The sequence below is a fragment of the Pygoscelis adeliae genome, unplaced genomic scaffold (genome assembly GCF_000699105.1).
Source record: "Pygoscelis adeliae isolate BGI_AS28 unplaced genomic scaffold, ASM69910v1 Scaffold241, whole genome shotgun sequence".
Taxonomy (NCBI): domain Eukaryota; kingdom Metazoa; phylum Chordata; class Aves; order Sphenisciformes; family Spheniscidae; genus Pygoscelis; species Pygoscelis adeliae.
Window position 1 is genome coordinate 3,538,897 of NW_008824056.1, and position 18,624 is coordinate 3,557,520.

At 42.8% G+C, this 18,624-nt stretch overlaps 1 protein-coding gene across 5 annotated transcripts in view; it reads right to left on the bottom strand.

The window, feature by feature from the left end:
- Positions 1–18,624, bottom strand: part of MBNL1 (muscleblind-like splicing regulator 1) — a 113,080-nt gene that overhangs the window by 85,012 nt on the left and 9,444 nt on the right. The gene's annotated exons all lie outside the window — the stretch shown is intronic.

Genomic DNA, 18,624 nt, shown 5'->3' on the forward strand with positions numbered 1-18,624 from the left:
GCTCATTCACAGGACCGGCTCGGCTCTGGTGCAACAGCTGATTGCCTGAGACAACAACCGTGCACTCTTATATAACTCTAGTCGCTAATATATAGTCATTTTGGGGTCACCACAAACTAGCCTGGATCTGTATTCATCTAAGACCTCAGGAAATAATGTGCCTGCACGTGTGTGACTGCCCCTTCCAGAAGAGAATGATTACTCAGCACTCTTTTCCCTCCCATTAACGTATTGCAGGTGAACTACAAGCTTAGTGACAAACATCATTCACTTAAAAAAAAACACCCAGGCATTTAACATCTAGAAATGAGAGGGTAAACCCTTCCCCTCAGATGCCAAGGTGGAACAGGTGTTTCTTTGAGACAAGTTTCAGATGCCCAGCTTTGCCACAGAAGTCTGGTGCCACGTGTAAATGTAACTCCGTAATAAATTGTAACTCTTGTCCCAGCCTGGAGATCTCAAAAGAGCAGCCTGGACTACAGAGCAGAGGGGCCCTCACGGCAGTGCCCACAGCACGCTGCGGCACACCGGAGCCCACGGGCAACGCCAACAACAGGACTGCAACCCCCAGCAGCATCCCGCCCGCCTGCGTTTAGGGGGAAGGTTGTTCACATCCCTGTCTTTCTAAAGACACTGCTCCATAATCTTCGTATTTCCCACCACCACCACCCCCCCAAAGCAGCATCACTGACACTGTCATCAAAAACACATCTTGGGAAGTGACGCTGGTCAGCGTGGATGCAAACCAATAGATGAGGAAAATCTACGAGGCGTCTTTTCCCAGGGACTAAGTGATTAGAATAACAAACTACAGGAGAAGTAAAGCACACCTAATACAGCTAATAAGATTGTAACAGGCACCATGGTTTCCTTGCCAGGACACTTCTAATCACGCACACATTTTTAATCCCTGCTAGCAGGAGACAAACAACCATGCATAACTACTTGCAAGCACAAGTTAACAGCTAGGTGTCGTCTTGGTAAACACAGATATTCATTTGCTTCAGCTGCCTAAAATTCAGAAGTCGGTCATCCCGTGCCAGCAGTCACTACTGCTCAGCCCTTGGGGATACAGCAGAGACTTGGGTCTTGAAAACTCATTCCATAACAAGTGCTCAGGCAAACAAGTTTGGTTCTCCCACCTGTGCCACACTACTCAGCCACGATGGGTTAGCGCCAAGAGATTTGAAAGAACCGAACAATATGCTGGGACCTCACGATGCCGCCTGGCCACAGCCGCACGCCAGCAAGCCCACCTGGGTGCCCTGGTGGGATGGGCTCCAGGCATCCCCAGCCACCTCGTGCGGGACTGCCCTTCACAACAGAGAGCTTTTGGAATCCTAAAACACATCACCCGGCCTCCAGCCAAAGTGTACTGCAACTCACCCTGTCCTCCGCAGATAAAGATAATAGATGTATCCACTTTCTCCCACCATCGCTCTTGCACAGCACAAAATGCTGACTTCTGAGTGTTATTTTGTTATGAACGTTTATTCCCTGCGAGACCCTCAGGAGAGGGTGGTGCCGATGCAGGCAGTAAGAGCTCTCTACAACAAAGTTGTGAAACAGCTCTACGTGTGGATTTTCTCCTGTTCATCAGTTTGGTATACAATCCATACCAAGCATCGATTTTTCCAAACAACAAGAAGAGTTAGAGCAGCAATTGATATATTTTACATGCTAAACCAAAGCAAGTTAAAGGTCACATTTTCAAAACAAGATACTTAATTTCAGTCTCATTGCAAGAGCAGTCACCCCTTAGGAGGAAAGATAGCATAAAGGCAACATACAAAAAGAAAACAAATGAAAACTATCTTTTGTGCTCACGTGTAGTGAAAGGAGTAATCTTCCCAGTAAAACTCAAGAAACTATGTTTTATTCCTAGCTTTGTAATAAGTTTTCTATTTGGAGTCAGACTAGTCACTTGCAGTGAAATCCTGCTCCTGTTGAGGTCAGTGATATATCTGTAACTGCATTAAACAAGGCTGAATTTCACCCTTCGTTCTTCAGGCTGCCAACTACAAAAAGAAAAGTATTACTCTGAGGAGCTGTGATGCCTCAGAGGTAAATCTTCTGAATGTGAAGAAATGCTAGATGTATATTTTGTCTGCACAGTTACTTGAAGAAAAATTGTTTTGTCAGAATTTGTTACCTACCTGAAAACATAGCCAGAAATATCAGCTTTAAAAATAGCCTTCTAGCAAAAATAAAGACTGACTTCAGACCAGAGGTATGTCCTCAATATCTTCACTAAATAAAGGAAGATGTTAGCACAGAATCTTTTTTTTTTTTATCTGCATAAACTATTTTCCCCTCACTTTGAAATTCGCTTGTGATATTCCACATCAATAAGGAGTCCCCAATAAGCCTCAAATACTAAAGGACACCACTGTCTGCAAAAAACCCCAGCAGATATATGTGATGTGTCTCTTTGGGCTGTCTCTGATAAGCTAGGAAAGACCACAACAAATCCAGAGGGAGGAACCATAGTGAGAGGACAGGAAAGGGGTTGAGTTGATTTTTAATATTTTTTTTTATTTAATTAAAATTTATTTGGGGGCTGACAGTTTCCAGACTCCACCTAGTAGGCCAGTCAGTACTAAAGGCTGTTCTTAATCCACAGGCAGTTTTCGAAGTTCACCTTTTGAAATTTTAAAGTATTTGCTACTTGTCTTGGGACTGTTGCAACATTGGTTGGACAAAGCATAAAACTTTGCCTTCACTGATTATTTGGAATACAAGGAAAATGCAGCTAAAAATATTGAAAGCAAATTAAAAAGTTATTCTCAGAAAAGATAAAAGAGAGAAACAACACTGAGAAGTCATTCCTTAGGAAGGTAAGAGAGATGACTTAGTTGTCTGCTGAGCTGGGTCAATTAAAACGATTAAGAAACAACTTCACAAATCAATGGAAAGGTTATCTGAAAATGCCCAAGAAAGTGAAACTAACACACAAAGGACCATGTGATTACAGTTTCTAAGTTCTGGTTAAATATGTTCCATTTTTATTACTTCCCATTATTGCTATAAAGAAATGTTGTACAGCCAGGTTAATGACACGTTTTTCCTCCTCTTCTCGTTACAGTCTTTGACACAAAAATAAGGTATCTGAACAGGAGTGTCTCACTGCACTGGGAACTGTTCCCGAGGAGCCATTGTTTTCACTCTTCCTGTAACTAGGTTTGCTGGACGTTCCTTTTTTCTCTATCTCAATTCACACACATCTCTTGGAAAGAAAGATGTATAAAGCTGGACAGGCAAAAAGCACAACACTAAAGAAGAACACGGCAGTGAAGAATGCTATTTTTATGCTCAGAGAAAGTGGAAGCTGAAAACGCCAGTCTCAATGACATGAGAACTGTCAGCAAGAACAGATAATTACACAATGTGAATTCATCCTCATGACAATGACTCTAATGAGATAGGAAATGGAATAAAATCAATATTCTATTTACATTGACAGTACAGTCTCAAAGCTTGAAATTGCCAAATGGCTGTCTTTTAAATAAAGAAATACAAAAATTACTGACCGCCTTACAGTATTTTCAAAACACCTCTGCCAAATTCAAAGTTACCAATAACATATCTCAACATAAAATTTGGAAAAGATACAGCAATTACTTCATGGCACAATTGACGGATATAATTATAGCGCTGTCACAAAATTAAGCAGAAACAATGAGCTAATTAACATCTTGGCCACATAACAGTGAAGGATTGGTTAAAGAAAAATATTCTTTAGTAAACTACTGCTGAACAAACCAAACTGGTCTTGTACTCTAGTTCTGTAGGAACTGTACCCACTACACCGATGCGACAGCACGTAAAAGCAAATAGACCCCTCTCTCAATTTGGTACTTTCGCATATATTGGGGAAAAAGTAGAGCGCAAAGGCAGCCGCACAGAACAGCCAGCTCTGAAGTGGGAATGCCCTGATACTGTACCATTTGAGATGTACGTCATAGCCCCCCACAGCCCAGCAACTTGTGACATAAACAGAGCTTGGTAAAACTACAAGCACATATTAGCATTGAACTACTAAGCAAGTCCCACACCGGATTTGTAAAAAAACTGCCAACACTTCTTCTATGACCCAGATATTTTGCATAATATACATAGTTTTAGTAGTAGCAGTACTAGTAGTAGTGCTTTAAAGGTTATTTCTGTACTGTTTTAGCTCTGACAGAGTTGCTTGGGAAGGCAGTGCAACCTCCCACTGACTTCAGTGGGCTTCTCAGGCAGATCCTCATCAGACGTGTTTTTATCTTGAGTATATTTCACAGTTTCTGAAACGGTTTTAGCAGAAACACCTAACTGTGACATTACATCTGAATTTAACACATCCAAGCGTACTCAGTTCATGAAAACTGGATAAATAATGAAAAAAGAGGCAACGTCATAAAGTAAGCCCCCCCCAGTTGAGCACACGTTACTGCAGTGTGCAGAAATAAGGTATTTCGTTGAAATCAGTTCTCCAAGATTTACATCCCTAATCAAACTGTGAACAAATTTCTAACAAGTGTAACGGCACTGACGTACAAATCCCATAGCCCAATCCTTTCTTATTTTAGATTAGAGTAATGCTATTTTCAAGTCAGAAAGTTATACTGCAAATTCCATAAACCCTCTCTCCTTTAAAGAGTATACGGTTATGAATTTTTACTGTAATTAAAAAAAACTTTAAGTCAAGAAATATGCCTGTTGATATTTTTCTTTTTTTATAACCTATGGTATATATCAATCTCTTTTACAAAATTTGGGACTTCAGAGACATGCAGAATTCTCATTACCTGACAGCATTAGATGGATGTGTATTTATAAACTAAAATAGGGAAAGGTCAGTGACTGTCTCTAGACCAGGAAATGTGTCTACTGGCTACTATTCTCTTTGAACTGGTAAGCCAGAGACACAAAATGGAAGGAAGGACTACTCTGCGTTTCATCCATTTTACCATTAATTTATGTATTACAAAGCATTCACATATCCACCCACACCACTGAAGTTGCAGATATTGTTTCTGGTAGTAAAAACATATCCATACTATAATCCTTTACCATAACATTTACAGAATGTGTTTCAGAAATAGAAGTTCTGCATTATCCTGGCATAGGGGAATTTCAACCATAAAATAAGTGACATTTCCCACGCAAGTCTAAAAAGAAGTTGTTTATCTTTAAAAATAACAGTAATCTCGCGATTTAACTTAAAACTCCTAGGTTTTTTTAAAAAGAAAACAAACTGAACTGAAATAACCAAGAGCTCTTTTATTAAAATCAGTGTTATGTGCTTGTTCTAATGAATATTAAACACTGAGTTTCTATACAAAGACATTTAAGAGGCCATAACTATACATAAACAACTATGTACCCTTCTAAAAAGCAGAAAGCTATTTATTAATCACTCTTGCACATTAAAGACATTTTGTTTGATTAACTACAAATGCACGTAAGCCAAGTGATGCAGGAGAGGAGCGAGATGACCTACGTCAATGGCATCACGCCGAGATCAGTCTCCCACAAACCCAGCATCTCCTCTGGCGCAGCACGGGGTGTGTGAGCACAGCTGGCCCAACAGGTCGGTCACTCCAAATTGTCCACCCCACACTGTCCCCTGCCACTAGAAAGGCACATTTCACATGTAAAATGTTTCCTACTCTCTCCTGCATCATGCATGCATGACTTTATATTACGTGTCACTTCTCCTGCTTGTTTCAGTGGGAGCAGGCTGCAGTGCCTGTTGATTATGCAGCCAAATACTAATAAAGAATGCCCTGCATGCAGCAGTTTCTGGGTGTTTTCCTCAAGAACACAGCCACATGCCGAACCTCAGGACAAGTCCCACAACTGAGACTCAAAACTGGGAGGTACCTGTAACAGTGGCAAAAAGGATAGCTACACATCACTGAAAAACACTCCCATATTGACAGGTGATTTCTAACTGTACATGTGTGTATATATAGAAAATATTATACATATATATAGACGTGATTATTAGCATCATCCATGATAACAACTACTACAGAAAAAAACAATGGCCATGACTCAGCAAGGGAAGCAACTGCTTCCCTCTAACATCGAATTCAGCTGATGCCGATGGTTTCAGGGAGGAAAAGTGACCCGGAGGAGCTCTCATTTGTGTGAGATGCAGCAGACACCCAGCCTAGCTTCTTGCAGGTCAGATGCCTTAACATCTACTTTATAGCAAGGGAAAATATACTGGCACCTTATTACTATTAAGGTTCTAAATTAAATCTACGTGACCTCTAGAAAGGTTCCCAATTTTAAAATCAGATACACCGTTTTTCACTTCCTAAAGCAGCTGCCACATGGCCTTGGTTACAAAGGGTGGCTTTTTCCTTCCCCAGAAATGGCTGGATCCCAGCAGTGTGTAAATTGAGTCTTGGGAGACCACTCTGGTGAGCACCTGATGGATTACAGCATATACATGGTCAGTACTAACATTGTTATTAATTTACTACTAATAGCATTTGCTCCAAGCAACAAGCTCCTCCACTTAGCTTTGCTAACCTGCCCCAGTCCGGGCACTCCCTCCCACGTTTGCCCCCATCACCAAACTCTAGATTTCAAAGCTCTCGCCCGTTTGCATGATGATTGCTTTGTTATGTGAATAATTATGAACTAGGAGTCTGGATGCAGCCACCACACCCTTGCGCACATCAAATTAATTGGCAAGATTAAATCCGAACTTAATTACCAGAAACAGAAGAGGCTGTTCGTGTCACCTGCTCCAAACCGGCACATCATCCCACTCCCGGTCACACCCCACCATCCCACTCCCCTGAACTGCCACACACCCCTGCTCACCCTGCGGAGAGGCAGACCGGTGCAGTAGGGCCTGCCAGGGAGGACCGTGGCGTCTTCAGCAAAATTCAGTGTGGGGCACCTTACCACTAACTGCCTGCTGCATAAACGGGCATGCTCCTAGCGAGGCCAATCAGAAGTTATAATTACATGCATTGCTTCATCTTGCATCTGACTTGAGGGCAAACAAAAAGGGACATGAATACAGATAATGAGGAACACGCTATACAGAGTTCCGCTTTCGACAGCAAGTTAGAACTCAGGTTTCGATGGCCTGGTCACTTCAGCTCAGTAACGGTGAGCTGTGGCAATGCTGTGACAATCACATGCTTCTCTCCAAGGATGAGAAAATCATGCGGGAATGGGTGAAAATGGGGTCGCCGATGTGGTAGGGACTGAAGGAGAGCAGTACTCCCCTGGACAGACCCATGGCAGCACTGAGGCGGCACCCTGGCACCACAGCACCGCCAAGCGCACCACCATGCAGCACCTCCCGAGTAAGGGCCCGGGGGACCTGCGCCTCTGAAATCACCCCAGTCTCCAACAGTCGCAGCACTGCCACGCCAGGGACGCCCAGAGCAGTGAAGCATCGCCAGCTTAGTGCGAGGGTATAACTGCCTGACTCCTGTTAACATTAACATGACTCACAAGGCAACGACAGTACTGGAAAACTACTCCAGCATCTGTTGCAAGACAGGAGATAAAGCCGACTGTGTTTCAGTTCAAAGCTTTCTGTTTCTTAAAGACTCTTAAATCCAAAATAGAGTATTTTCTATGTTTTAATACATTCTGGCCTTACATTTAATTTATATTCATCAGTCATATCCTTCCAGGATAGTAAAAACTTATACGACTTATCAGAAAATACAGTGAACCTAAAATAATTTCTTTTCATTATGTATGAATCTAAATCCTAGAGAATGGGGTTTTTAACTCTCTATGCTCTGTCACCATCCAAGGTATCAGAGATAACTGTTATGCACTAATGTAAGGGTAAAATGATTCTTCTATTTACAGCAAAACTAATCAAGTTTAAGAGACGCTTTCCTTAACAGAGATCACTACACATACAGTGCTCAGCAGCACAGAAACACTTATTGATGCGATTAATTTTGCATCGTGAACAATCTCACCCAAGCTAAATAAACACGTGTCTTCAGACATCAAGGAAAAGCTCCAAATCAGTATTAAAAAGAAATAATAAAACCTGAATGACTACGCTTTATTTTAGGAAAGAAGTGAAAAAATGTCTTTGAGATCATTTTTTAACCAGCATTTGCTGTAATTTATTATTATGCTTGTTCATCTTGAATCGTGAGACTTACGTAGCTAACAATAATCATGAAAAACAACCCACTGACAGCCCCTGTTCGGAGCAGTTTCTTCTGCACAAAACCTCAGCCAGGAGAAACGCCATGACTGATGGACATGAATTACAAAGGGACTTCTTAGCAAGGCTGTTCCCAGTGTGCGAGACAGCAGCAATGCAGTTAATGGGGATACCCTCCCGGTGCAGCGGTGCACTGAGCACAGGGTTTAAGGCTAGCCTTCCTCCCCAGCTCCGGAGGCTATGACTAGTCAGAAGGAAAAGCAGCTCCTGCATTGTCACCTTCCCAAGATCAGGCTCTCTGATTTCCTGGGAGCAGTCAGGCTCTGGGAATGACACCAAGAGCTGGCTTTGGTGATGAATTTTGCTAACACTCATTTTGTTCATGGATTCCCCAATGTCTGAATGACCCAGCTGGTGTAACGCTACTTCAGTGCATGCTTGCATACAACTTTTCTCTTGTTTTTGGCCTTCTGCTGTGGGTAATAAAGATGAAATTTGGGGAGGATGAAAAAGAGATTTCTGGTTACTTCAGCGCCCAGAAGGTGGCCCTTCCAGAAGGTCTGTGCTCATATGGGAGGGAGCTGCAATGCCATCACGCCTGCAGCCCTGCAGACAGCACGGCAACAGAAATCCCAGCCGGCGCAGGGTCCTGGGGTGTTCCTGGGGCCACCGAGCGAAAACTGCTTCAGGGACACCATTGGTGTAACACACAGAGGCACACAAGATCACCCACAGGCTGTTATCATCTGAGGTCACTAAACTTATATTAAAAAAAAAAAAATAAAAAGAGCAAGCAGCAGCCCCGCTGGAAGGTGCAGTGAGTGCGGTGGCACCGTCTTCTGCATCACTGCAAATGGTAGCTACAGGGGGTTTCCAGCTCAGCCAGTCAGATCTTTAGTAATTTTTGTTTCTGGGTTATGGATCGGGTCATAACCCACTACCTTGCTAAGTTTTTATTCACAGCTGTCGCATGGTTGAGCTATTTGAACTATTTCTGAGCTCCCATCTTCCATGGAATAATCAAGGAATGTCTCTGAGGCAGAATGAATGTGGACCCTTCATTACCCTCTTGCATCCTTGTATTCCTTGTGGTCTCACGTTGTAATAGCTGCCGGATTGCTCTTGTTCCAACAACACATGCCTGCGATTCGCTCTCTCAGGCTGCTCGCTGCTTAGGTCAGGCCGAGGCAGCAGCGCTTCCCACCACTCTAGCAAAGCCCTGCATACAAGGCTCACAGCCGGGTCTCCAATACAATCTCCTTCGTGAGCAAGGAAAAGTGAACTGTGTCCTTTTTGCTCACTCTGTAGGCAAACTTTTTTATGCTCAGCCGGTGCCAAATCCCAAAGCACATAACCTTCAAATTCCCATTAATTCTTCTTGCAGAAGAAACGGCCTCTATATCTTCATGCAACATAAAAATGGATCACTTTCCCCAAAAAGCCTGCTACAACAGAATAAAAATACCAGTGTTAACATGTCAAAGGACCACAGGTGTGGCCCAAAGTTTTTAGACAATTTTTAAGTGTCTAAAAGACTCAGGTTATACCCCTGCCATTAGAGTTGCTTTAAACATTCTTATTTCTTAAAGAATGATGCCATAGGAAAATCCAATTCAAAAAAGTGCTCAAGCCCATTTAATGGTGCCACTCACGTGCTGAGCGCTCATTCTGCAGTTCCTTGTCTATCTTCTTTCTAAAGAAGCGCTGTGGCAGAGGTCCCGCGGCCAAGCAGATGGTGAGGGTGCGAGCCCACGTGCTCGGGAGCTCGCACAGGCAGAACAGCTGAGCCACCCCTCAGCCTCCAGGGACGAGAACACCCAGTGATTCTGCACTGACCCCTGCGAGCCTCCCAGCACTGTTCCAATTAATGCTCTCAGCACTGCACAGCAAGTGTAGAGGCTTGCATAATACCCAAATCATTTATCGTAACTGTCTACCTCCACTATTTTTATCTGCTTTCCCAAAGTATTTCTCACATGGAAGATTCCTCCCTATCCTCTACTTGAGTTCTCCTCGATCTGTCTCCTTTTTCATTAATGCACCTGTGCAAGCTACCCAAACTGAACAACACAGTGAAGGAATTTTGGAAAAAGCTCAAAAGATTACCATTTTCCTTGTATTCTCACTCTTACCTCTAAAAAGCCATTTAAAAACACCAAATATGAAAGTTTAAAATTCTAGTCTATACAAAAAAACATGGAATATTTGGAAAATAGCTTCTGAAAAGATTTCAGAAAAGCAATTTTTATAAAAATGGTGATTAAAGACAGAATGCTTCGAAGTTGTAGAAAACAAAACAAACAAACCCAAAACAATAATTTTGTCAGTCATGCAGAAAAATGAGTGAAAGAAGTTCCAATTCTTGTATTTTAGTTGCCACCATTAGCTGTATTTAATTAGAAGAATTGAACAGAGCTGCGTCTACTTTTCAGAAAAAATCACATCATTAAAGATTTATTTATGGAATATATTTGCACATAAATACAGGAGCTCAATAAAATGCTGATAAGCAGCAAGGCAAGATATTTTCCCAGGGACTTTTTCTAAGCAGTTTCCAAAGCTAAGTCATAGCAGCAAGTGTCTGCGCTCCCAGAAGAACATTTTTAACTGTTACACATCAAAAAGCTGAGAAGCACATAATTACATTATCAGCATCACGGACTCACTACCTTTGATTTCTCACAGCTTGTGAAAGAAGTCTCAAAGTCAGTTTAAGTTCTGCCTATGTATCGAGCACTGAAGGATTCCCATATAAAGTTACATATGGAAAGGATTTCACTGAAAACCAAAAGTGATCACATGAAGTCAAGAACGCTGCCCAGGCACTAATAAAGTCTCCCAAACACTGGAAGAAACATTTTTTGTTTGGATTTTGTTTTTTCCAGCCTCAGAGAGCCACAGAAAAATTAGAGTTTATTTCTCACAAGTAAATCATGCTGTTTTTGTCAGTATGTGCAGTTGACAGAACCTTTCTTCCATGGAATCCAGATGGCACAAGCAACACCGAAATAGCCAGTGTCAGTTGGGATGGCAAACACCGACCCTCGGGGATCAGCAAGGAGGAGGAAGGGCAGGCAGTTCTGCACAGCCAGCCCCAGAGCAGCCGCCATTCTGCCTGCACCTCTGCAAGCAAACTCAGCAGATGTTGGAGCACTGGCTCTCAGGCGCCTGCGCACACAGAGACACGTATTTTCTATGGTGAATCCGGGCCTAATTACTGCTGCCTTCAGCTTGGCAACCTGCTTGGAAAACCTGACACATCTGCCTGGTTCAGCGAGCTCCTGGAGCCTGCACACTCCTCCATGGTGCCCCCAGGGAGCACGGAGTTTAAAGGCTCAAGACCTGGGGTACATCTAGACCCAATTAATACAGCAAACTTCATTTTCTCCTACAGCAATTTACTTAAATTTAAAAGAAAATCTTATTTCCTTGAACACCGTGTAGGTGTCACTGCAGTGGAGATAACGTCACTGCAATGCCAGAGCTAAAGTTGTCTCAGGGGCGAGCTCCCGTCCCACACGCCCCGCTGCAGGCTGACCCGTGGTGGGCTTTGGCCATGCACCCGTGGACCATCTCCTCCCCGTACAAAGGGGGAGCTTGGGGTTAAAGGACTACCGAGAGAGGAGTGCTGAGGGCTTTGCAGAACTGAGCTGACGAGCTCTGATTGCTCTCCCTTTTTTAGAAGGAAAAATTCCCAGTAACTTCTCTGGAAGCAGGATTGGGCCCGGAGCCCAAACATGCTCTGGGTTCTCAAGTCCTTACTCACCGCTCACAGTGGGCAGCAACGGCTGCGGGAGCCCGGGGTCCGGCACCACGCTGCCCTCCGCTCCTCCAGCCTGCAATGCTGCCATCTTCACCCCACCTCAGCCAGAGGAACAATTTTGTGCTTTGTACTTGCTGCACTAAATACCATACATGTACCTTATAAATGCTGTCCCTCTGTATCTGTATAGAGGGTGAATGCAGATGCCGTCAACCGAGCTTCCCATGCAGGCTCTTCAGGCAAACTTGAACTTACAGCCACACATGTCAGGACGCATTATTTATAACACTTTCGACATTTTACTTTTCTCTCCAAAAAATACCTCCTCCAAGTTCAAGCCCAAGCCATATTTTGCCTTGCCAGATGATCTGCGACCGTCTCATGACTTATTACATTGTTATCATCACTAAGCTTAGCAAACAGGGCTGCTAAGTCTATTAATCTTCTGAAACACAGTCTAAAACTGTAGAACAAAACACCTCGCTACAAGATATATAAAATGTGGTATAGTGAGATAAGGGAAAAATTCAGTGCACGCTCTGTTAATTTTTTTCTGTGCCACTGCAAGCAAGACTGATGCACTTTTGTAAGAACCAACTCTGAATGTAACGGTAATGACAAGTACGTAAGTGAAAAAAAATTCCTTTTACAACAGCAGCCTCCCTGAGCAGCAGACAGCAAGGTATGCTTCCAATAGGAAAACCTGGACTATATGTAGAAATTCAAACTCCCACCTGTACATTCAAACAAAGAACTGATAAAATGAGTCAAATACAGCTGGGCTAGCAATGGAAGGCTATGTGAAAGCTCACTTCTCAAAATGCCAAATGACTAAACATATTTTAAATAAGTACTAGACAGGTTCTTTTTATTGTGCTGAAATTCATTCCGATTCAGCCACCAATATACAGCTTACATATTTATGTCCCAAAATATTTTTCTGTGAAAACAAATATTTGGCATATTTGCCAAAAGCATAAGGTCCTAAGAGCAACACAGGCACTTGCACACTTTCTGATAGCGCTCAAATAAGGGCTGGAAGTTGTTTCTCTCCGAGACTTCCTGCCAGCTGCGACCGGCAGCTCCAGGAGGTAGCGGGGCTGCAGAAGGACACAGAGACCTGGGGGGCTGAGCTGGCACGCGGGCTGCGCGGCAGCAGGGAGGCAGCACTGCCCCGTGCCCCCGCGCGAGGTTAATGCTGATTATACACTTGGCTCATGGAAATGATAATCTGGCTACACAAAACTCACAGCCAAGCTTGGCTTCCTTGGTTTTCCTGTGCAATCTGTAGATTCAAACAAAAATGAACTCTGAGCACACTATTTAGCATCCTACTGACAGAAGTATACTTCTACCTTTTAAACTGCTGCTGATTTCTAATTAATACCAAATAGCAACGATCCCATTAAAAATTCAGGCTGCATTTAGTGAGAAATTAAGTTAGACTTTAGTCAGGACAGATTACATCTATTGCAAACTTTGACTTTTTTTCTTTACAGTACATTAAAAGAGTTTTCCCAGCTGCCTAAAATAAACATATTTTGGATAAAAATATTCTTTTATAACAATGCATCACATGCACATAATTTGAAACATGGACTATTTCACAGGGTAGTAGCTGATAGCAAGCAGACATTTTAAAAAAAATAATTGATCCCAGAGGAAAAGCAATTCTCCTGATACATAGCTGGATTTCATCCCGAGGTCAGCACACATCAAACCCTCACACAGTCATCAAACAGCCCGATGGGCACGGACAGCCTCATGTGCGTCGACCTACACCAGCTCAGCACTGCTGCTGTCGCTCTCCTGTTGCATCCACTGAAGCTATGGAAGAAATTTCAGATCAGCCTCAGAGCAGGAAAATTTACTGCTGGTTCTGAATGCACATAACAGTGTAAAACAACATTTGTCACTGGCTTTATTCTCCAAACAAAGCAATGACTAAGACATTCACCCTGCACAAACCGCTGAAGTTAGAACGGGAAGGGGTGACATCGACTGCTCGCTTGAACATCCTTACCAGGAACCACGCTCCATTATAAAAATGCCACATGCAAAACCTTCACCTCTCAACTGTTTATAGTAAATGTGTATTTTTTTTTTATCTTGGGATGTATTCAAGTTTCATCACAACTGTGATACGGTTCTAATGGTCCCTTCTCTTTCCTTGTTAATTGCTCTGAACTCTCATTGACACTAATGGGAATTACAATTGCACATATGCACAGCGGAACAGACTCCAAATGTCACCGAGGACAGCAATGAAAACCCATTCACGTGTTTATCCTTTCGGTAAATAATTATGGGGTAGTAGGAAGGAAATGTTGTTTACTTTGCTGCATTACTTGGGAAACTAAGTTTACAATATATAATTGTTAATAAAATAAAAAACCTAATAATAATCATAGGCAACTGCTCTAATCCCTAAGGAACACAAACAGTGGAGACCACCACATGTGTAGGCAAAGGAAAGCCCTGGAGCCTTTGCCTGCCCCGGGTCCTCCTGCCGCTCCTCTGCCCTGTGTGAGGCTGAAAACAGCAGAACAGATCTGAACATAGGACTCCCTAGGGAAGCGATCAAACCCAGCCAGATTCCACACCTTACAGTCATTAGGTGTATAAAGCACATTAATCTACACATCCGAGCTTTGCTCACACTCCAGCCGATCTCTGAGCCCTCTGGCAGCACCTGCACGTTTGTGTGCAGGATTATTCTGCCACCGCTTTACAAACAAACAAGCAGTACAAAACCAGATCATTTCAGGCAACACCGGATAGCTGACATCAGTGTCCTTCCTTGCTCATACTGGAAAACCATCATAAAAATATATAAATTACAACCACAGTAAAATTCCTTCTGGACAGGAGCAGTTGCAGGATTTTTTTGACAAATATTCATAGTTACAGAAGTCATCCTCAGCATGGACAAAAATCATAAAAATGTGACAACAAAAGGGAACAGAACTTTTTTTTTCAGTTTTATCTTAATGAGCTGGTCTTTGTTAACAGCAAAATCACCTCTTCATAGCATTTGCATTTAAAATGTGCATAAGGCAAAGGAAAACTCATATTAAGCCTTTGAAGGTAATGAATAGCTACTGCAAGGAGTCTTTTATAATCCAACACGTGTGACTTCCTCGATGTTAGCACTGTTAGAAATATGATGGTTGCAGTTTATACATGCGGTTCCTAAGTAGCAATCATCCTCTATTCTGGACATCAAGAGGTGCTAAGGCTCATCCTCCTAATTACAGGCACTCCTGTGTCATTACCACCTCTGCATTAAATCTAAAGCAGCAGAATAAACCAAGTACTTAAAGGAAATAAAAACAGAGAGGAAAGCGTATGTTTTAATCTGAACTGGCCACGAGATCTTCATCTATACCACATGTATAAGAACTTTTACTGTGGCCACATAACCCATCCTGGACAATACGGTAAAAACCATGCAGCTTTAACGGTCTGTCTCCTCTGAGCAGCCAAAAGAGTGGCCCTGTGGAGCAACGCTCTTTTGACCATTTAACGTTTGTTTCAGCTGTTTGGTGTGATGCATCACCATCGCTTGTACTTCAAATTTATTTTCCAGGTTTCCAATACACCTAGGCTCCAAGTTCAGGAAAGTCAGATTTGCACCTGATGCAGGGATGCAGAGCGATGCAGCTCGGACATTGTGCAAAGGCCACAGAATAGTCCATTTACCAGTCCTCTAAAAACCCCTTGGAGGACAGACTGCAGCGAATTACGTTATGGGTTCATTTCAATCTTATCTTCCTTGCTTATGAAATTTTGGAAAGTAGCATTTTCAGTGCTCCCAAGACATGCAAACTGGACAAGCACCAGAAACCTCCATGCAAAACAGGTTTTAAAAGAAAGCAACAGCAGCACCTGCTACTTTCAAATGCTTGTCGGTGTGTGGTATTTGTCATGGAGGCATCTGTAATTATTACCAAGTAATACTAGTAAATGATGAACAGCATCTGAGACTTAGTGAAGCAACAGAGTACTAGAACTCAAGAGGTGGAATAAAGCAAAACAAAAGCAAAACAAAATTAACCTTTCTCCAACACTGGAAATGAACATCTATATTTAAGGCTTGAAGCAGCTTGATTCATGCTTATTTATTTCTGATTATATTGTTGAACTTCCCAAAGCAGAATGAACTAAGAGCATTTCCAGTCTGAAGAAAAATCAGCAAAACCCCCTGAAATTTTTACATGCCCACCCAGGCATGCCACCACTGGCAGCAGCAGAGGGCTTGCTGCATGCCCGTCTGACTGCAGCCCAGCACAGAGCCTTACCCGCACCCCCAGCCTTGCTGAGGCGCCTGTGCTGCGGCTGCTGTGATGGCGAGGTACTCCAGGAACCAGCGCAGCACCTTACTAAACCCCCATTCCAGTATCTTGCTTAGGATTATGCTTTCACAATCTCCTAAATCTCACCAGGATTAACTGGGCTGAAAGCCCCTCACAACACTGTACACCGCCTGCAGCGAGTCAGTGAAAGAATACCTTCTTGGCCCTGATTGCCTACAGAAAAACCTTTGAGTAAAGACTATTCTGAATTATGATTATGGTTACTTCCACAATTAGATAATACTATACCAGAGAAATTTTAAATTAAAATTCTCTGCTTCCACTAATTAAACTCTTTTGTTGATACTCCTTAAGATAGATACTATCCATTGCCTTGTTAATCTACTAGATCCAAAACTCTAACGTGTTCTGCCACGAGGGTGAAGAACGAGGGTCAGATATCTGCCTAGGAGGGTCCGAGCTGTAGGCAGTTGTCAGATGCATCTGAACTGGCAACTTCCCATGTTTGCAATACAGCTTTCAGCCCAGAAAAACACGAAGCTCGTGCCGATCCAGCACGTGGCACAGCTGAGCTTCACAACACTTCTGAGACAGCAAGCACAAAAGAGGATTTTGTGGGTAAATGAAAAGAAATCACAAAGCCAGGCTGTTCCCACTGCAGGGAACGCCAGTGCTGTGCCGTGGATGTATGGAAACCATACCCTCCGCAGCTGGGGGGAGTTTTTACAGGACAGCTCTGACACTGCTTCCTGACTCAAGTGAATTACAAATTGCTCACATAACACTCCAATTTGGCAATTGATTCAACTGCCTCATGGTACAACTAAGCATCCTTGGACTCAGACCCTTGCCTGCCATTCAAAATAAATTTAATCCAATGATGGCTTTAAAGAAATGGGACAATAAATATGCCCTGTCACTTTCTCTCTCACATATTAGACAAAGAAATCTGTTGCCTGTGTATCTTTCCTCCGTAGGCCGAGTAAATAACTGCACAATCCTGAACTTTTAGGTGTCACGTGAACTAGGCAGACTCCACAATTACCATTAATTCATACATACAACATACAGGGTAATAAGTTTTCAAATTTTTCTCAACTCGGGAGACTAACTGGTTATAAAACTTAGCATGTTCAGTCATCGCCATTGCTCTTCTATTTAAACATCATCTGTTTCAACTAAGCCTAAAGAAGTTTTGTAGCTCAGAAGCCCAACCTTTAAGTCCAGGGAAGTCCAACTCCATTTTACAATGTTCTAGTCTACACCTGATCCAACACAAGCTGAGGAAAGCAGAGTGACACAGGCCTCACAAAATTTAAATTGCAAAAACACACGCTGGAACCGCAGAGCTCAGCTAAGCATACACCCAGCATGGTGTCCCATCCCCTCCAGATGGGAGCATCGGGGTGCTCCACTCCTTAGAAAGCCTCACAGGCAGCGCTCCCAGCTCAGCCCACACCACGCTGCAAGTGGAGAGACTCCCAACACCTTGGGTTTCTGCACTGGTACTTCCCAACCTTCCATGTCCAGCAGTTTTGTCACCCATTTCAGTGAAACCGGGGATGCCAAGCCTTTAATTTCTTTCTCCTTTATCTACTTTAAATTGTCATAATATTGTTATATGTCCGCAGGTCTGGCGAGGGTCAGCACCAAACAAAAGCAGACAGAGCCCATGCGCCCTGGCGGGAGCCTGCAACCCATCACCGCTTCCAAGTGCCCGACCTCAGGCTCTCACCCTCAAACTTCCCCTGCAGTAATAAGCACCATTGGTTAATTGTTCATTATGCAAATTATTTCCTTGTTGTCACTTTGGAACTCGTTGTCATTTCATTAGAACCTTTTTTTGCATAGTGCTAAAGATACAGTCCAGCTACTTATTCAATGTTATTATCCATTATTTACATACCTCTCTCCTATCCATTACATCCCTTTGTTAAACCCGCTCTCATGCAGTTTCACTACCTCTACTTCTTTGTCACCTGTGTCCTTCTGCTACTGCCGTATGTTCTGCGGCATATATTCCCCCCTCAAAAAATCACCAAATAATTTCTTTCTCAAAGAAATAATCATATATTTTTCTAAAATAACCATTTTATACAGGCAACATCCCTGCATTTTTCTCTTGCACTATACTAACATCTTAACTAACTGATTTGTTTCCAGTAACTAGATGCAAAACAAAGTTCTGAATTCAAGAACTTTCCCTAAAGAGAAAAAAAAACCAAACCTCTATTTCCACCCAGTTAATCTAGAAACTCCCAAAGGGATAGGCAGTACAGCGAGTGGGATGGGATTTTGCTCAACACCGCGATGTGCCTGCACCCAGACTGGTGACGTCCCTTTGAAGTTACAGTCTTCTGTAAAAATCTAACCTAAAGAATTGCGTTTTTTTC